We start from the raw sequence: 24,531 nt of genomic DNA, 5'->3' as shown, positions 1-24,531 counted from the left end.
GTCTGCGCTGAGGCCGGGGGTCTGTGCCGAGGCCGGGGGTCTGTGCCGAGGCCAGGCGACTGTGCTGAGGCCCAGAGTCCGCACTGAGGCCAGGTGTCCATGCTGAGGCCCAGAGTCCGCACTGAGGCCAGGTGTCCACACTGAGGCCAGGTGTCCACACTGAGGCCAGGAGTCCGTGCTTTGGCCTGGAGTCCACACTGAGGCCATGAGTCTGTGCTGAGGCCGAGAGTCCGTGCTGAGTCCGGGAGTCCGCACTGAGGCCAGGAGTCCACACTGAGGCCAGGAGTCTGTGTTGAGGCCTGGCGTCCACACTGAGGCCTGGAGTCTGCACGGAGGACAGGAGTCCGCACTGAGGCCAGGAGTCCGCACTGAGGCCAGGAGTCCACACTGAGGCAGGGAGTGCACACTGAGGCCAGGAGTTTGTGTTGAGGCCAGGAGTCCGCACTGAGGCCTGGTGTCCACACTGAGGCCTGGAGTCCGCGCTGAGGCCAGGAGTCTGCACTGAGGCCAGGAGTCCATACTGAGGCAGGGATTCCACACTGAGGCCAGGAGTTTGTGCTGAGGCCAGGAGTACACACTGAGGCCTGGAGTCCACACTGAGGCAGGGAGTCCACACTGAGGCCAGGAGTCCGTGCTGAAGCCTGGAGTCCACACTGAGGCCTGGAGTCCGCACAGAGGCTGGGAGTCCGCACTGAGGCCGGGAGTCCACACTGAGGCCTGGAATCCACACTGAGGCCCGGAGTCCACACTGAGGACGGGAGATCGCATTGAGGCCCGGAGTCCATACTGAGGACGGGAGATCGCATTGAGGCCCGGAGTCCATACTGAGGCCAGGAGTCCACACTGAGGCCAGGAGTCCACACTGAGGCCAGGAATCCACACTGAGTCCAGGCATCCAGACCGAGGCCAGGATTCTGCATTGAGGCCGGGAGTCCGTGCTGAGGCCTGGTGTCCGCACTGAGGCCAGGAGTCTGCGCTGAGGCCAGGAGTCCGCACTGTGGCCAGGACTCCGCACTGAGGTCAGGAGTCCACACTGATGCCAGCAGTCCGCACTGAGTCCAGGAGTCTGCGCTGAGGCCGGGAGTCCGCACTGAGGCCAGGAGTCCACACTGAGGCCTGGAGTCCACACTGAGACCTGGAATCCGCGCTGAGACTAGGATTCCGCACTGAGGCCAGGGCTCCGCACTGAGGCCAGGAGTCCACACTGATGCTAGCAGTCCGCACTGAGTCCAGGAGGCTGTGCTGAGGCCGGGAGTCCGCACTGAGGCCAGGAGTCAACACTGAGGCCTGGAGTCCACACTGAGACCTGGAGTTCGCACTGAGGCCAGGAGTTCATACTGAGGCCAGGAGTCCACTCTGAGGCCAGGAGTCTGTGCTGAGGCCAGGAGTCCGCACTGAGCCCAGAATCCACACTGAGGCCAGCAGTCTGCACTAAGGCCAGGAGTCCACACTGTGGCCGGGAATCCACGCTGAGACTGGAAGTCTGCGCTGAGGCCAGGAGTCCACACTGAGGCCAGGAGTCCACACTGAGGCCAGGAGTCTGTGTTGAGGCCTGGCGTCCACACTGAGGCCAGGAGTCTGCACTGAGGCCAGGAGTCCGCACTGAGGCCAGGAGTCCGCACTGAGGCCAGGAGTCCACACTGAGGCAGGGAGTGCACACTGATGCCAGGAGTTTGTGTTGAGGCCAGGAGTCCGCACTGAGGCCTGGAGTCCACACTGAGGCCTGGAGTCCGCACAGAGGCTGGGAGTCCGCACTGAGGCCGGGAGTCCACACTGAGGCCTGGAATCCACACTGAGGCCCGGAGTCCACACTGAGGACGGGAGATCGCATTGAGGCCCGGAGTCCATACTGAGGCCAGGAGTCCACACTGAGGCCAGGAGTCCACACTGAGGCCAGGAATCCACACTGAGTCCAGGCATCCAGACCGAGGCCAGGATTCTGCATTGAGGCCGGGAGTCCGTGCTGAGGCCCGGTGTCCGCACTGAGGCCAGGAGTCTGCGCTGAGGCCAGGAGTCCGCACTGTGGCCAGGACTCCGCACTGAGGTCAGGAGTCCACACTGATGCTAGCAGTCCGCACTGAGTCCAGGAGTCTGCGCTGAGGCCGGGAGTCCGCACTGAGGCCAGGAGTCCACACTGAGGCCTGGAGTCCACACTGAGACCTGGAATCCGCGCTGAGACTAGGATTCCGCACTGAGGCCAGGGCTCCGCACTGAGGCCAGGAGTCCACACTGATGCTAGCAGTCCGCACTGAGTCCAGGAGGCTGTGCTGAGGCCGGGAGTCCGCACTGAGGCCAGGAGTCAACACTGAGGCCTGGAGTCCACACTGAGACCTGGAGTTCGCACTGAGGCCAGGAGTTCACACTGAGGCCAGGAGTCCACACTGAGGCTGGGAGTCCACACTGAGGCCAGGAGTCTGTGCTGAGGCCAGGAGACTGCACTGAGGCCAAGAGTCCACACTGAGGCTGGGAGTCTACACTGAGGCCAGGAGTCCGCACTGAGCCCAGAATCCACACTGAGGCCAGCAGTCTGCACTAAGGCCAGGAGTCCGCACTGTGGCCGGGAATCCACGCTGAGACTGGAAGTCTGCGCTGAGGCCAGGAGTCCACACTGAGGCCGGGAGTCCACACTGACGCCAGGACTCCACACTGAGGCCCGGAGTCCACACTGAGACCCGGAGATCGCATTGAGGCCCGGAGTCCACACTGAGGCCAGGAGTCCACACTGAGGCCTGTCGTACAGACTGAGGCCAGGATTCTGCGTTGAGGCCGGGAGTCCGTGCTGAGGCCCGTTGTTCGCACTGAGGCCAGGAGTCAGCACTGATGCCTTGAGTCTGCGCTGAGGCCAGGAGTCCGCACTGAAGCCAGGAGTCCACACTGAGGCCTGGAGTCCACACTGAGACCTGGAATCCGCACTGAGACTGGAAGTCCGCACTGAGTCCAGGAGTCTGCGCTGTGGCCGGGAGTCCGCACTGAGGCCAGGAGTCCACACTGAGGCCAGGAGTCCACACTGAGGCCAGGAGTCCACACTGAGGCTGGGAGTCTGTGCTGAGGCCGGAGTCCGTGCTTTGGCCTGGAGTCCACACTGAGGGCATGAGTCTGTGCTGAGGCCGAGAGTCCGTGCTGAGTCCGGGAGTCCGCACTGAGGCCAGGATTCCACACTGAGGCCAGGAGTCTGTGTTGAGGCCTGGTGTCCACACTGAGGCCTGGAGTCTGCACAGAGGACAGGAGTCCACACTGAGGCCAGGAGTCCACACTGAGGCAGGGAGTCCACACTGATGCCAGGAGTTTGTGTTGAGGCCAGGAGTCCGCACTGAGGCCTGGTGACCACACTGAGGCCTGGAGTCCGCGCTGAGGCTGGAAGTCCGCACTGAGGCCAGGTGTCTATGCTGAGACTAGGAGTTCACACTGAGGCCAGGAGTCTGTGCAGAAGCCAGGAGTCCGCACTGAAGCCAGGAGTCCTTGCTGAGGCCGGGAGTCCACACTGAGGCTGGGTGTCCGTGCTGAGGCCGGAAGACTGTGCTGAGGCCAGGAGTCTACACTGAGGCCGGGAGTCTGCACTGAGGCCAGGAGTCCATGCTGAGGCTGGGGGTCTGTGCCAAGGCCAGGAGACTGTGCTGAGGCTGGGAGTCTGCACTGAGGCCAGGTGTCCATGCTGAGGCCCAGAGTCCGCACTGAGGCCATGTGTCCACACTGAGGCCAGGTGTCGGTGCTGAGGCCAGGAGTCCGTGCTTTGGCCTGGAGTCCACACTGAGGCCATGAGTCTGTGCTGAGGCCGAGAGTCCGTGCTGAGTCCGGGAGTCCGCACTGAGGCCAGGAGTCCACACTGAGGCCAGGAGTCTGTGTTGAGGCCTGGCGTCCACACTGAGGCCTGGAGTCTGCACGGAGGACAGGAGTCCGCACTGAGGCCAGGAGTCCACACTGAGGCAGGGAGTGCACACTGATGCCAGGAGTTTGTGTTGAGGCCAGGAGTCCGCACTGAGGCCTGGTGTCCACACTGAGGCTTGGAGTCCGCGCTGAGGCCAGGAGTCTGCACTGAGGCCAGGAGTCCACACTGAGGCAGGGATTCCACACTGAGGCCAGGAGTTTGTGCTGAGGCCAGGAGTACACACTGAGGCCTGGAGTACACACTGAGGCCTGGAGTCCACACTGAGGCCAGGAGTCCACACTGAGGCAGGGATTCCACACTGAGGCCAGGAGTTTGTGCTGAGGCCAGGAGTACACACTGAGGACAGGAGTCTGTGCTGAAGCCTGGAGTCCACACTGAGGCCTGGAGTCCGCACAGAGACTGGGAGTCCGCACTGAGGCTGGGAGTCCACACTGAGGCCTGGAATCCACACTGAGGCCCGGAGTCCACACTGAGGACGGGAGATCGCATTGAGGCCCGGAGTCCATACTGAGGCCAGGAGTCCACACTGAGGCCAGGAGTCCTCACTGAGGCCAGGAATCCACACTGAGTCCAGGCATCCAGACCGAGGCCAGGATTCTGCGTTGAGGCCGGGAGTCCGTGCTGAGGCCCGGTGTCCGCACTGAGGCCAGGAGTCTGCGCTGAGGCCAGGAGTCCGCACTGTGGCCAGGACTCTGTACTGAGGTCAGGAGTCCACACTGATGCCAGCAGTCCGCACTGAGTCCAGGAGTCTGCGCTGAGGCCGGGAGTCCGCACTGAGGCCAGGAGTCCACACTGAGGCCTGGAATCCACACTGAGGCCCGGAGTCCACACTGAGGACGGGAGATCGCATTGAGGCCAGGAGTCTGCACTGAGGCTAGGAGTCTGCACTGAGGGCATGAGTCCGCACTGTGGCCAGGACTCTGTACTGAGGTCAGGAGTCCACACTGATGCCAGCAGTCCGCACTGAGTCCAGGAGTCTGCGCTGAGGCCGGGAGTCCGCACTGAGGCCAGGAGTCCACACTGAGGCCTGGAATCCACACTGAGGCCCGGAGTCCACACTGAGGACGGGAGATCGCATTGAGGCCAGGAGTCTGCACTGAGGCTAGGAGTCCGCACTGAGGGCATGAGTCCACACTGAGGCCGGGAGGAGTCCTGGAGTCCACACTGAGGCCAGGAGTCCACACTGAGGCCTGGAATCCACTCTGAGGCCCGGAGTCCACACTGAGGACGGGAGATCGCATTGAGGCCAGGAGTCTGCACCGAGGCTAGGAGTCTGCACTGAGGCTAGGAGTCCGCACTGAGGGCATGAGTCCACACTGAGGCCGGGATTCCACACTGAGGCCCGGAGTCTGTGCTGAGTCCTGGAGTCCACACTGAGGCCAGGAGTCCACACTGAGGCCTGGAATCCACACTGAGGCCCGGAGTCCACACTGAGGACGGGAGATCGCATTGAGGCCAGGAGTCTGCACTGAGGCTAGGAGTCTGCACTGAGGCTAGGAGTCCGCACTGAGGGCATGAGTCCACACTGAGGCCAGGAGTCCACACTGAGACCGTGTGTCCGTGCTGAGGCCGGGCATTCGCGCTGAGGTTGGGAGTCCACACTGAGGCCAGGGGTCTATGCTGAGGCCAGGGGTCCGCACTGAGGCTAGGAGTCTGCGCTGAGGCCGGGAGTCCGTGCTCAGGCCGGGAGTCTGTGCTGTGGCCAGAAGTCCGTGCTGAGGCCGGGAGTCTGTGCTCAGGCTGGCAGTCCACACTGAGATCGGGAGACTGTGCTGAGACCGGGATGTCCGTGCTGAGGCCGGAAGTCTGCACTGAGGACGGGAGTCCGCACTTAGGCCGGGATGTCCGTGCTGAGGCCAGGAGTCTGCACAGAAGCCAGGAATCTGCATTGAGGCCGGGAATCTGCACTGAGGCCAGGAGTCCACACTGAAGCCGGGTGTCTGTGCAGAGGCCGGGAGTCTGCACTGAGGCCAGGAGTCCACGCTGAGGCTGGGATGTCAGTGCTGAGGCCGGGAGTCCACATTGAGTCCGGGTGTCCGTGCTGAGGCTGGGAGTACACACTAAGGCTGGGAGTTTGTGCAGAGGCCGGGATGTCTGTGCTGAGGCCCGTTGTCCGCACTGAGGCCAGGAGTCTGCGCTGAGGCCGGGAATCTGCAATGAGACCGGTAGTCTGTGCTGAGGCTAGGAGTCCGTGCTGAGGCCGGGTGTCCGTGCTGAGGCCGGGAGTCCGTGCTGTGGACGGGAGTCCACACTGAGGCCGAGAGACCACACTGAGGCTTGGAGTCCGTGCTGAGGTGAGTGCACACTGAGGCCGGGTGTCGGTAGTGAGGCTGGGAGACTGTGCTGAGGCTGGGAATCTTCGCTGAGGCCGGGAGACTGTGCTGAGGCCAGGAGTCTGTGCTGAGGCCGGGAGTCCGCGCTGAGGCTGGGAGTCCACACTGAGACCTGGAGTCCACACTGAGACCTGGAATCCGCGCTGAGACTGGGAGTCTGCGCTAAGGCCAGGTATTCACACTGAGGCCAGGAGTCCGCACTATGGCCAGCACTCCGCACTGAGGCCAGGAATCCACACTGATGTCTGCAGTCCGCACTGACTCCAGGAGTCTGTGCCGAGGCCAGGCGTCCGCACTGAGGCTAGGAGTCTGTGCTGAGGCCCGGAGATCGCATTGAGGTACAGAGTCCACACTGAGGCCAGGAGTCCACACTGAGGCCTGGCATCCAGACTGAGGCCAGGATTCTGCGCTGAGGCCGGGAGTCCGTGATGAGGCCAGGTGTCCGCACTGAGGCCAGGAGTCTGCGCTGTGGCCAGGAATCCGCAATGAGACCGGGAGTCTGCGCTATGGCCAGGAGTCCGCACTGAAGCCAGGAGTCTGCGCTGAGGACGGCAGTCTGCACTAAGGCTAGGAATCTGCGCTGCAGCCGGGAATCCACGCTGAGACTGGGAGTCTGCGCTAAGGCCTGGAGTCCGCACTGAGGCCAGAAATCTGCGCTGAAGCCGGGAGTCCACACTGAGGCCGGGTGTCCACACTGAAGCCGGGTGTCTGTGCTGAGGCCTGGTGACCTTGCTGAGGCCGGAAGACCGTGCTTAGGCTGGGAATCCACACTGAGGTCGGGAGTCCGTGCTGAGGCTGGGAATCCACAGAGGTTGGGACTGTGTGCTGAGTCCAGAAGTCCACCCTGAGGCCGGGAATCCGTGCTGAGGCTGGGAGTCTGCGCTGAGGCCGGGACTCTGTGCTGAGGCTGGGATTCCGTGCTGAGGCTGGGAGTCTGTGCTGAGGCCGGGAGTCCATGCTGAGTCCAGGAGTACGTGCTGTTGCCGGTTGCCCATGCTGAGGCCGCGGGTCCGCGCTGAGGCCGGGAGTCCGCGCTGAGGCCTAGTGTCGGTGTTGAGGCCTGCAGTCCACACTAAGGACGGGAGTCTGTGCAGAGGCCCGTTGTCCGCACTGAGGCCAGGAGTCTGCGCTGCGGCCTGGAGTCTGCACTGAAGCCTAGAGTCTGCGCTGAGGCCAGGAGTCCATGCTGAGGCCGGAAGTCCGCACTGAGGCCAGGAGTCTATGCTGAGACTAGGAGTTCACACTGAGGCCAGGAGTCTGTGCAGAAGCCAGGAGTCCGCACTGAAGCCAGGAGTCCTTGCTGAGGCCGGGAGTCCACACTGAGGCTGGGTGTCCGTGCTGAGGCCGGAAGACTGTGCTGAGGCCAGGAGTCTACATTGAGGCCGGGAGTCTGCACTGAGGCCGGGAGTCTGCACTGAGGCCTGGAGTCTGCGCTGAGGCCAGTATTCCATGCTGAGGCCGGGAGTCTGTGCTGAGGCCGGGAGACTGCACTGAGGCCGGAGTCTGCACTGAGGCCAGGAGTCCGCACTGAGGCCAGGTGTCCGTGCTGAGGCCAGGAGTCCGCACTGAGGCCAGGTGTCTGTGCTGAGGCCAGAAGACTGTGCTGAGGCCGGGAGTCTACACTGAGGTCGGGAGTCTGTGCTGTGCACACGAGTCCACACTGAGGCCGGGTGTCCATGCTGAGGCCGGGAGTCCGTGCTGTGGACGGGAGTCCACACTGAGGCCGAGAGTCCACACTGAGGCTTGGAGTCCGTGCTGAGGTGAGTGCACACTGAGGCCGGGTGTCGGTAGTGAGGCTGGGAGACTGTGCTGAGGCTGGGAATCTGCGCTGAGGCCGGGAGACTGTGCTGAGGCCAGGAGTCTGTGCTGAGGCCGGGAGTCCGCGCTGAGGCCGGGAGTCCGCGCTGAGGCTGGGAGTCCACACTGAGACCTGGAGTCCACACTGAGGCCTTGAGTCCGCGCTGATGCCAGGAGTCTGCAGTAAGGCCAGGATTCCACACTGAGGCAGGGATTCCACACTGGGGCCTGGAGTTTGTGCTGAGGCCAGGAGTACACACTGAGGACAGGAGTCCGCACTGAGGCCTGGAGTCCACACTGAGGCCTGGAGTCCATGCTGAGGCAGGGAGTCCACACTGAGGCCAGGAGTCTGTGCTGAAGCCTGGAGTCCACACTGAGGCCAGGAGTCCATACTGAGGCCAGGTGTCCGTGGCTGAGGCCGAGCGTCTGCACTGAGGCTGGGAGTCCATACTGAGGCCAGGGGTCTATGCTGAGGCTGGGGGTCCGCACTGAGGCCTGGAGTCCGCACTGAGGCCAGGAGTCCACACTGAGGCAGGGAGTCCACACTGAGGCCAGGAGTCCACACTGAGGCACGGAGTCCACACTGAGGCCAGGAGTCTGTGCTGAAGCCTGGAGTCCACACTGAGGCCAGGAGTCCATACTGAGGCCAGGTGTCCGTGGCTGAGGCCGAGCGTCTGCACTGAGGCTGGGAGTCCATACTGAGGCCAGGGGTCTATGCTGAGGCTGGGGGTCCGCACTGAGGCCTGGAGTCCGCACTGAGGCCAGGAGTCCACACTGAGGCAGGGAGTCCACACTGAGGCCAGGAGTCTATGCTGAAGCCTGGAGTCCACACTGAGGCCAGGAGTCCACACTGAGGCCGGGTGTCCGTGGCTGAGGCCGAGCGTCCACGCTGAGGCTGGGAGACCACACTGAGGCCAGGGGTCTATGCTGAGGCCGGGGGTCCGCACTGAGGCCAGGAGTCCACAATGAAGCCGGGTGTCTGTGCTGAGGCCGTGAGACTGTGCTGAGGCCTGGAGTCTACACTGAGGCCTGGAGTCCATGCTGAGGCCAGGAGTACACACTGAGGCCACGAGTCCGCACTGAGGCCTGGAGACCACACTGAGGCCTGAAGTCCGCACTGAGGCCAGGAGTCTGCACTGAGGCCAGGAGTCTGCACTGAGGCCAGGAGTCCGCACTGAGGGCATGAGTCCACACTGAGGCCAGGAGTCTGTGCTGTGTCCTGGAGTCCACACTGAGGCCAGGAGTCCACACTGAGACCGTGTGTCCGTGCTGAGGCCGGGAGTCCGTGCTCAGGCCGGGAGTCCATGCTGAGGCCAGGAGTCTGTGCTGTGGCCAGGAGTCCGTGCTGAGGCCGGAAGTCTGTGCTGAGGCCGGGAGTCCACACTGAGATCAGGAGACTGTGCTGAGACCGGGATGTCTGTGCTGTGGCCTGAAGTCTGCACTGAGGCCGGGAGTCCGCACTTAGGCCAGGATGTCCGCGCTGAGGCCGGGAGTCTGCACTGAAGCCGGGAATCTGCACTGAGGCCGGGATTCTACGCTGAGGCCAGGAGTCCACGCTGAAGCCGGGTGTCTGTGCTGAGGCCGGGAGTACACACTAAGGCTTGGAGTCTGTGCAGAGGCCGGGATGTCTGTTCTGAGGCCGGGAGTCCATACTGAGGCCGGGTGTCCGTGCTGAGGTTGGGAGTACACTCTATGGCTGGGAGTCTGTGCAGAGGCCGGGTTGTCTGTGCTGAGGTCGGGAGTCTGCACTGAGGCCGGGAGTCCGCGCTGAGGCCGGGATGTCCGTGCTGAGGCCGGGAGTCTGCGCTGAGGCCAGGATGTCCGTGCTGAGGCTGGGAGTCTGCACTGGGGCCTGGAGTCCGCACTGAGGCCGGGGGTCTGCGCTGAGGCCGCGAGTCCACACTAAGGAGCGGAGCCTGTGCAGAGGCCGGGAGTCCGCACTGAGGCCGGGAGTCCGCACTGAGGCCGGAGTCAGCACTGAGGCCAGGAGTCCGCACTGAGGCCAGGAGTCCACACTGAAGCCGGGTGTCTGTGCTGAGGCCGGGAGTCTACACTGAGGTCGGGAGTCCGTGCTGTGCACACGAGCCCACACTGAGGCCGGGTGTCCGTGCTGAGGCCGGGAGTCCGTGCTGTGGACGGGAGTTCGTGCTGTGGACGGGAGTCCACACTGAGGCCGAGAGTCCACACTGAGGCTTGGAGTCCGTGCTGAGGTGAGTGCACACTGAGGCCGGGTGTCGGTAGTGAGGCTGGGAGACTGTGCTGAGGCTGGGAATCTGGGCTGAGGCCGGGAGACTGTGCTGAGGCCAGGAGTCTGTGCTGAGGCTGGGAGTCCACACTGAGGTCGGGAGTCCGTGCTGAGGCCGGGAGTCCGCGCTGAGGCCGGGAGTCCGTGCTGAGGCCGGGAGTCCGCGCTGAGGCCGGGAGTCCGTGCTGAGGCCGGGAGTCCGTGCTGAGGCCGGGTGTCCGTGCTGTGGCCGGGAGTCCGTGCTGAGGCCTGGAAACCCTGCTGAGGCCAGGAGACTCTGCTGAGGCTGGGAGTCCACACTGAGGTCGGGAGTCGGTGCTGAGGCCTGGAGTCCACACTGAGGCCGGGACTCCGTGCTGAGGCTGGGAGTCCATGCTGAGTCTGGGAATCTGCGCTGTGGCCGGGAGACTGTGCTGAGGCTGGGTGTCCGCACTGAGGCCAGGAGTCTGCACTGAGGCCAGGAGTCCGCACTGAGGTCAGGAGTCCGTGCTGAGGCTAGGAGTCCGTGCTGAGGCCAGGAGTCCGCACTGAAGATGGGAGTCCGCACTGAGGCCAGGAGTCCACACTGAGGCCTCGTGTCCACACTGAGGCCGGGAGTCTGCACTGAGGCCGGGAGTCCACACTGAGGCCTCGTGTCCACACTGAGGCCAGGAGTCTGCACTGAGGCCGGGAGTCCACATTGAAGCCGGGTGTCTGTGCTGAGGCCGGAAGACTGTGCCGAGGCCGGGAGTCTGCACTCAGGCCTGGAGTCCGTGCTGAGGCTAGGAGTCCATGCTGAGGCCAGGAGTCTGCACTGAAGCCGGGAGTCCACACTGAGGCTGGGAGTCCATGCCGAGGCCTGGTGTCCATGCTGAGGCTGGAAGACCGTGCTGAGGCTGGGAGTCCACAATGAGGTCAGGAGTCCGTGCTGAGGCTGGGAGTCCGTGCTGAGGCCGGGAGTCCACAGTAAGGCTGGGAGTCCGCGCTGAGGCCGGGAGTCCGTGCTGAGGCTGGGAGTCCGCGCTGAGGCTGGGAGTCTGTGCTGTGGCCGGGAGTCCACACTGAGGCTGGGAGTCCGTGCTGAGGCCGGGAGTCTGTGCTGTGGCCGGGAGTACACACTGAGGCCGGGAGTCCACAATGAGGTCAGGAGTCCGTGCTGAGGCTGTGAGTCCATGCTGACGCCAGGAGTCTGCACTGAGGCCGGGAGTCCACACTGAGGCTGGGAGTCCATGCCGAGGCCTGGTGTCCATGCTGAGGCTGGAAGACTGTGCTGAGGCTGGGAGTCCACAATGAGGTCAGGAGTCCGTGCTGAGGCTGGGAGTCCGTGCTGAGGCTGGGAGTCCGTGCTGAGGCCGGGAGTCCGTGCTGAGGCTGGGAGTCCGTGCTGAGGCCGGGAGTCCACAGTAAGGCTGGGAGTCCGCGCTGAGGCCGGGAGTCCGTGCTGAGGCTGGGAGTCCGCGCTGAGGCCGGGAGTCCGTGCTGAGGCTGGGAGTCCGCGCTGAGGCTGGGAGTCTGTGCTGTGGCTGGAGTCCACACTGAGGCTGGGAGTCCGTGCTGAGGCTGGGAGTCCGCGCTGAGGCTGGGAGTCTGTGCTGTGGCCCGTTGTCCGCACTGAGGCCGGGAGTCCATGCTGAGGCCAGGAGTCCACAATGAGGTCAGGAGTCCGTGCTGAGGCTGGGAGTCCGTGCTGAGGCCGGGAGTCCACAGTAAGGCTGGGAGTCCGCGCTGAGGCCGGGAGTCCGTGCTGAGGCCGGGAGTCCGTGCTGAGGCCGGGAGTCCGCGCTGAGGCCGGGAGTCCGTGCTGAGGCTGGGAGTTCGCGCTGAGGCTGGGAGTCTGTGTTGTGGCCGGGAGTCTGTGCTGTGGCCGGGAGTCCACACTGAGGCTGGGTGTCCGTGCTGAGGCCAGGAGTCTGTGCTGTGGCCGGGAGTACACACTGAGGCCGGGAGTCCGTGCTGAGGCTGGGAGTCCGCGCTGAGGCCGGGAGTCCGTGCTGAGGCTGGGAGTCCGCGCTGAGGCCGGGAGTCTGTGCTGTGGCCGGGAGTCCACAGTGAGGCTGGGAGTCCGCGCTGAGGCCGGGAGTCCGTGCTGAGGCCAGGAGTTCACACTGAGTTCGGGAGTCCGTGCTGAGGCCAGGTGTCCGCACTGAAGATGGGAGTCCGCACTGAGGCCGGGAGTCCACACTGAGGCCTTGTGTCCACACTGAGGCCGGGAGTCTGCACTGAGGCCGGGAGTCCACACTGAGGCCTCGTGTCCACACTGAGGCTGAGAGTCCGCACTGAGGCCAGGAGTCTGCACTGAGGCCGGGAGTCCACATTGAAGCCGGGTGTCTGTGCTGAGGCCGGAAGTCTGTGCCGAGGCCGGGAGTCTGCACTCAGGCCTGGAGTCCGTGCTGAGGCTAGGAGTCCATGCTGAGGCCAGGAGTCTGCACTGAAGCCGGGAGTCCACACTGAGGCCTGGAGACCGTGCTGAGGCTAGGAGTCCGTGCTGAGGCCAGGAATCCGCACTGAAGCCGGGAGTCCACACTGAGGCCACATGTCCACATTGAGTCCAAGAGTCCGCACTGAGGCCGGGAGTCCAACTGAGGCCGGGAGTCCACACTGAAGCCGGGTGTCTGTGCTGAGGCTGGAAGACCGTGCTGAGGGCAGGAGTCTGCACTGAGGCCGGGAGTCCACGCTGAGGCTGGGTGTCCGTGCTGAGGCCAGGGGTACTCGCTGAGGCCGGGAATCCACGCTGAGGACAGGAATCTGCGCTGAGGTCGGGAGCCACACTAAGGCCGGGAGTCTGTGCAGAGGCCGCGAGTCCGCAGTGAGGCCAGGAGTCCGCACTGAAGCCGGGAGTCCACACTGAGGCCACGTGTCCACACTGAGGCCAGGATTCCACACTGAGGCCGGGAGTCCACACTGAAGCCCGGTGTCTGCGCTGAGGCCGGAAGACTGTGCTAAGGCCGGGAGTCCGTGCTGAGGCTAGGAGTCCATGCTGAGGCTAGGAGTCCGTGATGAGGCCAGGAGTCTGTGCTGTGGCCGGGAGTCCACAGTGAGGCTGGGAGTCCGCGCTGAGGCCGGGAGTCCGTGCTGAGGCCAGGAGTTCACACTGCGTTCGGGAGTCCGTGCTGAGGCCAGGTGTCCGCACTGAAGATGGGAGTCCGCACTGAGGCCGGGAGTCCACACTGAGGCCTTGTGTCCACACTGAGGCCGGGAGTCTGCACTGAGGCCGGGAGTCCACACTGAGGCCTCGTGTCCACACTGAGGCTGAGAGTCCGCACTGAGGCCAGGAGTCTGCACTGAGGCCGGGAGTCCACATTGAAGCCGGGTGTCTGTGCTGAGGCCGGAAGTCTGTGCCGAGGCCGGGAGTCTGCACTCAGGCCTGGAGTCCGTCTGAGGTTAGGAGTCCATGCTGAGGCCAGGAGTCTGCACTGAAGCCGGGAGTCCACACTGAGGCCTGGAGACCGTGCTGAGGCTAGGAGTCCGTGCTGAGGCCAGGAATCCGCACTGAAGCCGGGAGTCCACACTGAGGCCACATGTCCACATTGAGTCCAAGAGTCCGCACTGAGGCCGGGAGTCCAACTGAGGCCGGGAGTCCACACTGAAGCCGGGTGTCTGTGCTGAGGCTGGAAGACCGTGCTGAGGGCAGGAGTCTGCACTGAGGCCGGGAGTCCACGCTGAGGCTGGGTGTCCGTGCTGAGGCCAGGGGTACTCGCTGAGGCCGGGAATCCACGCTGAGGACAGGAATCTGCGCTGAGGTCGGGAGCCACACTAAGGCCGGGAGTCTGTGCAGAGGCCGCGAGTCCGCAGTGAGGCCAGGAGTCCGCACTGAAGCCGGGAGTCCACACTGAGGCCACGTGTCCACACTGAGGCCAGGATTCCACACTGAGGCCGGGAGTCCACACTGAAGCCCGGTGTCTGCGCTGAGGCCGGAAGACTGTGCTAAGGCCGGGAGTCCGTGCTGAGGCTAGGAGTCCATGCTGAGGCTAGGAGTCCGTGATGAGGCCAGGAGTCTGTGCTGTGGCCGGGAGTCCGCACTGAGGCCGGTAGTCCACACTGAGGCCACGTGTCCACACTGAGTCCAGGAGTCCGTACTGAAGCTGGGAGTCCACACTGAGGCCTGGAGTCCATGCTGAGGCCTGTGCGGAGGCTGGGAGTCCGCGTTGAGGCTGGGAGTCTGTGCTGAGGCCGGGAGTCCGTGCTGAGGCCTGGTGTCCGTGCTGAGGCTGGAAGACCGTGCTGAGGCTGGGATTCCACACTGAGGCCAGGGGTTTATGCTGAGGCCCGGGGTCCGCAATGAAGCCGGGAGTCTGCACTGAGGCCGGGAGTTCGCACTGAGGTCGGGAGTCCATGCTGAGGCCGGGAGTCCACACTGAGGCCGCATGTCCACACTGAGGCCAGGAGTCCGCACTGAGGCCGGGAGTCCACACTGAGGCTGGGTGTCTGTGCTGAGGCCGGAATCCACACTGTGGCTGGGAGTTCGTGCTGTGGCCAGGAGTCCGCGCTGAGGCTGGGAGTCTGTGCTGTGGCCGGGAGTACACACTGAGGCCGGGAGTCCATGCTGAGGCCAGGAGTCCACAATGAGGTCAGGAGTCCGTGCTGAGGCTGGGAGTCCGTGCTGAGGCCGGGAGTCCACAGTAAGGCTGGGAGTCCGCGCTGAGGCCGGGAGTCCGTGCTGAGGCCGGGAGTCCGCGCTGAGGCCGGGATTCCGTGCTGAGGCTGGGAGTTCGCGCTGAGGCTGGGAGTCTGTGTTGTGGCCGGGAGTCTGTGCTGTGGCCGGGAGTCCACACTGAGGCTGGGTGTCCGTGCTGAGGCCAGGAGTCTGTGCTGTGGCCGGGAGTACACACTGAGGCCGGGAGTCCGTGCTGAGGCTGGGAGTCCGCGCTGAGGCCGGGAGTCCGTGCTGAGGCTGGGAGTCCGCGCTGAGGCCGGGAGTCTGTGCTGTGGCCGGGAGTCCACAGTGAGGCTGGGAGTCCGCGCTGAGGCCGGGAGTCCGTGCTGAGGCCAGGAGTTCACACTGAGTTCGGGAGTCCGTGCTGAGGCCAGGAGTTCACACTGAGTTCGGGAGTCCGTGCTGAGGCCAGGTGTCCGCACTGAAGATGGGAGTCCGCACTGAGGCCGGGAGTCCACACTGAGGCCTTGTGTCCACACTGAGGCCGGGAGTCTGCACTGAGGCCGGGAGTCCACACTGAGGCCTCGTGTCCACACTGAGGCTGAGAGTCCGCACTGAGGCCAGGAGTCTGCACTGAGGCCGGGAGTCCACATTGAAGCCGGGTGTCTGTGCTGAGGCCGGAAGTCTGTGCCGAGGCCGGGAGTCTGCACTCAGGCCTGGAGTCCGTGCTGAGGCTAGGAGTCCATGCTGAGGCCAGGAGTCTGCACTGAAGCCGGGAGTCCACACTGAGGCCTGGAGACCGTGCTGAGGCTAGGAGTCCGTGCTGAGGCCAGGAATCCGCACTGAAGCCGGGAGTCCACACTGAGGCCACATGTCCACATTGAGTCCAAGAGTCCGCACTGAGGCCGGGAGTCCAACTGAGGCCGGGAGTCCACACTGAAGCCGGGTGTCTGTGCTGAGGCTGGAAGACCGTGCTGAGGGCAGGAGTCTGCACTGAGGCCGGGAGTCCACGCTGAGGCTGGGTGTCCGTGCTGAGGCCAGGGGTACTCGCTGAGGCCGGGAATCCACGCTGAGGACAGGAATCTGCGCTGAGGTCGGGAGCCACACTAAGGCCGGGAGTCTGTGCAGAGGCCGCGAGTCCGCAGTGAGGCCAGGAGTCCGCACTGAAGCCGGGAGTCCACACTGAGGCCACGTGTCCACACTGAGGCCAGGATTCCACACTGAGGCCGGGAGTCCACACTGAAGCCCGGTGTCTGCGCTGAGGCCGGAAGACTGTGCTAAGGCCGGGAGTCCGTGCTGAGGCTAGGAGTCCATGCTGAGGCTAGGAGTCCGTGATGAGGCCAGGAGTCTGTGCTGTGGCCGGGAGTCCGCACTGAGGCCGGTAGTCCACACTGAGGCCACGTGTCCACACTGAGTCCAGGAGTCCGTACTGAAGCTGGGAGTCCACACTGAGGCCTGGAGTCCATGCTGAGGCCTGTGCGGAGGCTGGGAGTCCGCGTTGAGGCTGGGAGTCTGTGCTGAGGCCGGGAGTCCGTGCTGAGGCCTGGTGTCCGTGCTGAGGCTGGAAGACCGTGCTGAGGCTGGGATTCCACACTGAGGCCAGGGGTTTATGCTGAGGCCCGGGGTCCGCAATGAAGCCGGGAGTCTGCACTGAGGCCGGGAGTTCGCACTGAGGTCGGGAGTCCATGCTGAGGCCGGGAGTCCACACTGAGGCCGCATGTCCACACTGAGGCCAGGAGTCCGCACTGAGGCCGGGAGTCCACACTGAGGCTGGGTGTCTGTGCTGAGGCCGGAATCCACACTGTGGCTGGGAGTTCGTGCTGTGGCCAGGAGTCCGTGCTGAGGCCGGGAGTCCGTGCTGTGGCCAGGAGTCCATGCTGAGACCGGGAAACCCTGCTGAAGCCAGGAGACAGTGCTGAGGCCAGGAGACTGTGGTGAGGCTGGGAGTCCACACTGAGGTCGGGAGTCCGTGCTGAGGCTGGGAGTCCGCACTGAGGTCGGGAGTCCGAGCTGAGGCCGGGAGTCCGTGCTGAGGCCTGGTGTCCGTGCTGAGGCTGGAAGACCGTGCTGAGGCTGGGAGTCCACACTGACGCCAGGGATTTATGCTGAGGCTGGGTGTCCGCACTGAGGCCTGGAGTCTGCACTGAGGCCGGGAGTCCGCACTGAGGTCGGGAGTCCGTGCTGAGGCTAGGAGTCCGTGCTGAGGCCAGGAGTTCACACTGAGTTCGGGGGTCCGTGCTGAAGCTAGGAGTCCGCACTGAAGCTGGGAGTCCGCACTGAGGCCAGGAGTCCACACTGAAGCCGGGTGTCTGTGCTGAGGCCGGAAGACTGTGCTGAGGCTGGGAGTCTGCACTCAGGCCTGGAGTCCGTGCTGAGGCTAGGAGTCCGTGCTGAGGCCAGGAGTCTGCACTGAAGCCGAGAGTCCGCACTGAGGCCGGGAGTCCACACTGAGGCCGCATGTCCACACTGAGGCCAGGAGTCTGCACTGAGGCCGGGAGTCCACACAGAGGCCGGGAGTCCATGCTGAGGCCTGGCGTCCATGCTGAGGCCTGGTGTCCGTGCTAAGGCTGGAAGACCGTGATGAGGCTGGGACTCTGTGCGGAGGCTGGGAGTCCGCGTTGAGGCTGGGAGTCTGTGCTGAGGCCGGGAGTCCGTGCTGAGGCCTGGTGTCCGTGCTGAGGCTGGAAGACCGTGCTGAGGCTGGGATTCCACACTGAGGCCAGGGGTTTATGCTGAGGCCCGGGGTCCGCAATGAAGCCGGGAGTCTGCACTGAGGCCGGGAGTTCGCACTGAGGTCGGGAGTCCATGCTGAGGCCGGGAGTCCACACTGAGGCCGCATGTCCACACTGAGGCCAGGAGTCTGCACTGAGGCCAGGAGTCCACACTGAGGCCGGGTGTCTGTGCTGAGGCCGGAATCCACACTGTGGCTGGGAGTTCGTGCTGTGGCCAGGAGTCCGTTCTGAGGCCGGGAGTCCGTGCTGAGACCGGGAAACCCTGCTGAAGCCAGGAGACAGTGCTGAGGCCAGGAGACTGTGGTGAGGCTGGGAGTCCACACTGAGGTCGGGAGTCCGTGCTGAGGCTGGGAGTCCGTGCTGAGGCCGGGAGTCCACAGTGAGGCTGGGAGTCCGCACTGAGGCCGGGAGTCCGAGCTGAGGCCGGGAGTCCGTGCTGAGGCCTGGTGTCCGTGCTGAGGCTGGAAGACCATGCTGAGGCTGGGAGTCCACACTGACGCCAGGGGTTTATGCTGAGGCTGGGTGTCCGCACTGAGGCCAGGAGTCTGCACTGAGGCCGGGAGTCCGCACTGAGGTCGGGAGTCCGTGCTGAGGCTAGGAGTCCGTGCTGAGGCCAGGAGTTCACACTGAGTTCGGGAGTCCGTGCTGAAGCTAGGAGTCCGCACTGAAGCTGGAAAGTCCGCACTGAGGCCAGGAGTCCACACTGAAGCCGGGTGTCTGTGCTGAGGCCGGAAGACTGTGCTGAGGCTGGGAGTCTGCACTCAGGCCTGGAGTCCGTGCTGAGGCTAGGAGTCCGTGCTGAGGCCAGGAGTCTGCACTGAAGCCGGGAGTCCGCACTGAGGCCGGGAGTCCGCACTGAGGCCGGGAGTCCATGCTGAGGCCTGGCGTCCATGCTGAGGCTGGATGACCGTGCTGAGGCTGGAGTCCACACTGAGTCCGGGAGTCCGTGCAGAGGCCAGGAATCCGCACTGAGGCCAAGAGTCCATGCTAAGGCCGGGAGTCCACACTGAAGCTGGGTGTCTGTGCCGAGGCTGGAAGTTTGTGCTGAGGCCGGAAGTCCACTCTGAGGCCTGGAGTCCATGCTGAGGCCTGGAGTCTATGCTGAGACCAGGTGTTCACTCTGAGGCCGGGAGTCTGTGCAGAGGCCAGGAATCCGCACTGAAGCCAGGGGTCTATGCTGAGGCCGGGGGTCTGCACTGAGGCCAGGAGTCTGCCCTGAGGCCAGGAGTCTGCCCTGAGGCCGGGAGTCCGCACTGAGGCCTGGAGTTCGTGCTGAGGCTAGGAGTCCGTGCTGAGGATAGGTGTCCATGCTGAGGCCAGGGACTCACGCTGAGGCTTGGAGTCCACACTGAGGCCAGGGGTCTATGCTGAGGCCGGGGACCGCACTGAGGCCAGGAGTCTGCGCTGAGGCCGGGAATCCGCACTGAGGCCTGGAGTCCGTGCTGAGTCTAGGAGTCCGTGCTGAGGCCAGGAGTTCACACTGAGGCCGGGAGTCTGTGCAGAGGCCAGGAATCTGCACTGAAGCCGGCAGTCCGCACTGAGGCCGGGAATCCACACTGAGGCCACATGTCTACACTGAGGCCAGGAGTCTGCACTGAGGCCGGGCGTCCACACTGAGACCGGGAGTCCACACTGAAGCCGGGTGTCTGTGCTGAGGCCAGAAGACTGTGCTGAGGCTAGGAGTCCACACTGAGGCCGGGAGTCCACATGAGGCAGGGAGTCCATGCCGAGGACTGGTGTCCGTGCTGAGTCTAGGAGTCCACACTGAGGCCGGGAGTCTGTGCAGAGGCCGGGAGTCCGCACTGAGGCCAGTAGTCCGCACTGAGGCCAGTAGTCCGCACTGAGGCCAGTAGTCCGCAATGAGGCCAGGAGTCCATGCTAAGGCCGGGAGTCCACACTGAAGCTGGGTGTCTGTGCCGAGGCCAGAAGACTGTGCTGAGGCCGGAAAGTCCACACGGAGGCCGAGAGTCCACTCTGAGGCCGGGAGTCCGTGCTGAGGCCTGGAGTCTATGCTGATGCCAAGAGCCCACACTGAGGCCAGGGGTCTATGCTGAGGCCCGGGGTCCGCACTGAGGCCAGGAGTCTGCGCTGAGGCCGGGAGTCCGCACTGAGGCCAGGAGTTCACACTGAGGCCTGGAGTCCGTGCTGAGGCCAGGAGTTCACACTGAGGTCGGGAGTCCATGCTGAGGGCAGGAGTCCGCACTGAAGCCGGGAGTACGCACTGAGGCCGGGAACCCACACTGAAGCCGGGTGTCTGTGCTGAGGCCGGAAGACTGTGCTGAGGCCGGGAGTCCACACTGAGGCCGGAGTCCATGCTGAGCCCAGGTGTCCGTGCTGAGGCTGGAAGAACGTGCTGAGGCTGGGACTCCACACTGATGCCAGAGGTTTATGCTGAGGCCAGGTGTCCGCACTGAGGCCAGGAGTCTGCGCTGAGGCCGGGAGTCCGCTCTGAGGTCGGGAGTCCGTGCTGAGGTCGGGAGTCCACACTGAGGTCGGGAGTCCGTGCTGAGGTCGGGAGTCCACACTGAGGTCGGGAGTCCACACTGAGGTCGGGAGTCCGTGCTGAGGCCGGGGTCCGCACTGAAGCCGGTAGTCTGCACTGAGGCTGGGAGTCCACACTGAGACCACGTATCCACACTGAGACCGGGAGTCCACACTGAGGCCGGGTGTCTGTGCTGAGGCCGGAAGACTGCTGAGGCCGGGAGTCCACACTGAGGCCGGGAGTCCACACTGCGGCTGGGAGTCCGTGCTGTGGCCTGGTGTCCGTGCTGAGGCTGGAAGACCGTGCTGAGGCCGGGAGTCTGCACTGAGGCCTGGAGTCTCCGCTGAGGCCGGGAGTCTGCACTAAGGCCAGGAGTCCGCGCTGAGGCCGGGAATCCGCTTTGAGGCCAGGGTTCTGCACTGAGGCCTGGAGTCTGCACTGTAGCCTGGGTCTGCGCTGAGGCCAGGAGTCCGTGCTGAGGCCAAGAGTCTGTGCTGAGACCAGGAGTTCACACTGAGGCCGGGAGTCTGTGCTGAAGCCGGAAGACTGTGCTGAGGCTGGGAGTTCACACTGAGTTTGGGAATCTGTGCTGAGGCCGGAGGACCGTGCTGAGGCTGTAAGACCGTGCTGAGGCTGGGAGTTCACACCGAGGCTGGGTGTCCGCACTGAGGGCGGGAGTCTGCACTGAGGCCGGGAGTTTGCACTGAGGCCGGGAGTTCTCACTGAGGTCGGGAGACTGTGCTGAGACTGGGACTCCATGCTGAGATCGGGTGTTCATGCTGAGGCTGGAATCCGCGCTGAGGTCGGGAGTCCGCGCTGATGCCGGGATGTCCGTGCTGAGGCCGGGAGTCTGCACTGAGGCCGGGAGTCTGCACTGAGGCCGGGGGTCCGCGCTTAGGCCGGGATGTCCATGCTGAGGCCAGAAGTCTGCACTTAGGCTGGGAGTCCACACTGAGGCCGGGTGTCCGTGCTGAGGCCGGGTGTCCATGCTGAGGCCAGGACTCCGCACTGAGGCCGGGAGTCTGCACTGAGGCCAGGAGTCTGTGCTGAGGCAGGGAGTCCGCGCTGAGGCAGGGAGTCTGCATTTAGGCTGGGAGTCCACACTGAGGCCGGGTGTCCATGCTGAGGCTAGGAGGCTGTGATGACTTCACTCGTGGCCCAAGGACCGGAGGTAAGAAGAAAGAAAGAAAATAAGCACAAAAAGAGAAAATAACAAAGGAAAAGAAACATCTCGGCAGCCATGTTGATTAATAATGTCTTTTTTGCCATGAGTTTTGTTTTGCATTGGGGACAAGTGGATGTTGTGATATCAGAGACAGAGGGAAGGCAAGATGCAGTGAATGCAGAATTCTGATTGCATTTACTAATATGGTGGTTGTAAAATCTATCATTAAATGCCTGGACAGAAAGGTGGAGGAGAGGCGAGGGTTGGGGGCTGCTGATATTGAAGCTGGAGTTGGGGGCGGGGGGAGTGTAACAAAGTGAGTGCCAGTGCTAGCATGCTACCTTCCTCCCATTCACCCCCGAGCTGTGCTAACGTGTGATACCCAGAACTGGATACAGTACTCTAGTTGAGACTGAACTCGTGTTTTATATGAACTTCACATAATTTCCATGGTCTTGTACTTGTGTCCCTATTAAGAAATACTGCGTTATTTTTTAACCATTCTCTCAACCTATCCTGCCATCTTCAATGATTTATATACATATGTACAGGTCCCTCTACTCCTGAATGCCCTTTAGAACTGTACCATTTATTTAATATTCAAGCTCCACATTCATCATACCAATATGAATCACTTCACACTTTATTGCATTGATTTCATCAGCAACTTTATCACCTATCCCAACAAACTCTTTAGATCTTTTTGAAGTTATAAACAACCCTCCTCATGGTTTACTGGGTTTCCACGGTTCATTGTGCCATTCACATCAAGGTTTAGGTTATTAATGTATATCAGGAAGAGTAAGGGTTCCAATATCTACCCCTGGGGATCTCAACCATAAACATTTCTCTAATTTGAAAAACATCAAGTCACCATTATACTCTGTTTCCTGTCACTCATCCAATTTCACATCCATATCTATACTGTTCCTTTTATTCTATGAGCTGTACGTTTGTCCACAAGTTGACACTGTATCATGTGCCTTCTGAAGGCCATGCACTCACTCCATATTAACAGCATCACTGTCAACAGACTTCCCCTTCTCACCCCATCAAAAGTGAAGACTTTCCCTTAATAAATCCATGTTAGCTTTTCTTGACCTGAATGGTTGTTAAAATTTTGAAGGATTGTGATAAAGTGAATTGGAAAAGACTATTTCTTTAGGTTGAGAAATGAGTAATGAGGGCTTTACCAATTTTAAAATGTCACTAAATGAGTGCCGAGGCTAGTTGGAAGGGAACTCTTTACCCACCATCTGTACGAACACGAAATGTTTTGCCATGGGAAATGGTTGAAGCAAAGACAGTTGCATCTGTTAAGGAAAATCGGAGAAACCGTTGAAACAGCCATTTCTGGAAAGCCAACATGGTAATGAGGTTCAGTTTGATATCTGCAGCAAAGAGATGGCTCAGATCAAACAGGCTAAATGCCTTCCCCGAGTTGCAAACTTCATAGCACTGGAAAGGGGACAAACGGTCGAGATATGGAGTTCAGCCTGTTAATTCTCATCAATAATCTAGCAGCAGAAAGCCCAATGAGTGGAATCTAATACTTCTCCTAGAGGCACTAAATAAGGCAGGCTGTGCAATGTAATTGTGTGGGAGGTGAAATGTTCATTTCCCCAATGTTAACTTTAAAGTTGCAAATTAAGTCAGCACTAGACTGGAGATGGATGAAGGTTCCTTATGGCAAGAGGCGGGAATCTACTAATAAGGTATTAGTATCTAATTGAAAAGGTTTACAGAGATGCTGCGGGGACTGCAGGAGTGGCTGAATAGGGGAGCGTTTTTTTCCCTGGAGCATCGAAGACTGAGCAATGACTGTATCGAAGTTTATAAAATCATGAGGGGCATGGATAGGGTGAATACCCGAGGATATTTTCTTCAAAGGCCCTGTTTACATGCTGTAAAGTGTGGCACAGGAGGTCAGACGGCAGGGGGGAGGCAAGAAAATCGATGTTTCGAGCAGGACCTTCTTATGCCTCCTGCCCAAACATCAACTCTCTTGCTCCTCAGATGCTGTCTGACCTGCTGCAGGTCGAACCCATTAACCACAACACTCTGTTTCTTGTCACCCAGCCAATGTATCCTTATTGTCACTGTCCCTGTTTTCTTCATGAACTAGATGTTTGCTCAAAAGTCTCTTCTGTGGTACTGCATCAAATACAGTCCAGAAAGTCCAAGTACACCTCCAGCTATATCATTCCTTGGTCTTCTCTGTTAGCTCTTCAGAAATTCTTAGCAAGTTTGTTAAATGTTATTTGCTCATAACAAATCTATGGTAGCTTTTACCTTAACTAAACCACATTTAGAGTCATCGAGATATACAGCTCAGACACAGATCCTTTGGTCTAACCCGTCCATGCCGACCAGATATCCCAACCCAGTCCAGTCCCACCTGCCAGCACCCGACCCATAACCCTCCAAACCCTTCCTATTCATATACCCATCTAGATGCCTTTTAAATGTTGCAATTGTACCAGCCTCCACCACTTCCTCTGGCTGCTCATTCCATACCCGTACCACCCTCTGAGTGAAAAAGTTGCCCTTTAGGTCTCTTTTATATCTTTCCCCTCTCACCCTAAACCTATGCCCCCTAGTTCTGCACCCGCCCAGCCCATGCCCCTCATGATTTTATAAACCTCTATAAGGTCACCCCTCAGCCTCCAACACTCCAGGGAAAACAGCCCTAGCCTATTCAATCTCCCCCTGCAGCTCCAATCCTGTAACCTTGGCAACATCCTTGTAACCCTTTCAAGTTTCACAACATCCTTCCGATAGGAAGGAGACCAGAATTGCACGCAATATTCCAAAAGTGGCCTAACCAATGTCCTGTACAGCAGCAACATGACCTCTCAACTCCTGTACTCAATATTCTGACCAATAAAGGAAAGCATACCAAATGCCTTCTTCACTATCCTATCTACCTGCAACTCCACTTTCAAGGAGCTATGAACCTGCATTCCAAGGTCTCTTTGTTCAGCAACACTCAAATATTTGTCCTGAACTAATATTTCTAGAAGCTTCTCTATCATAGAGGTTAAACTGACTGACCTGTAGTTGGTAGGCTTAACTTTATCCTTTTTTGGAGAAAGTTTACCATTTGCAGTTTTCCAGTTCCCGAGTATCACCCCTGAGTTAAAGGAAGACTGGAAAATTCTGACCAGTACATCTGCAATTTTCACTCATTTTCCTCAATATCGTTGGTTGCATCTCATTCAATTCTGGTGCTTTAATAATGATAAATAAAGACAGATTATCTAATACTTCTATCTCCTCAATTTTAAACCCTTCAAGTGTCTGAAATACATCCTCTTT

This window comes from Chiloscyllium punctatum, chromosome 4 (genome assembly GCF_047496795.1).
Source record: "Chiloscyllium punctatum isolate Juve2018m chromosome 4, sChiPun1.3, whole genome shotgun sequence".
In the NCBI taxonomy this organism is placed as follows: Eukaryota; Metazoa; Chordata; class Chondrichthyes; order Orectolobiformes; family Hemiscylliidae; genus Chiloscyllium; species Chiloscyllium punctatum.
This window is presented reverse-complemented; position numbering follows the sequence as displayed.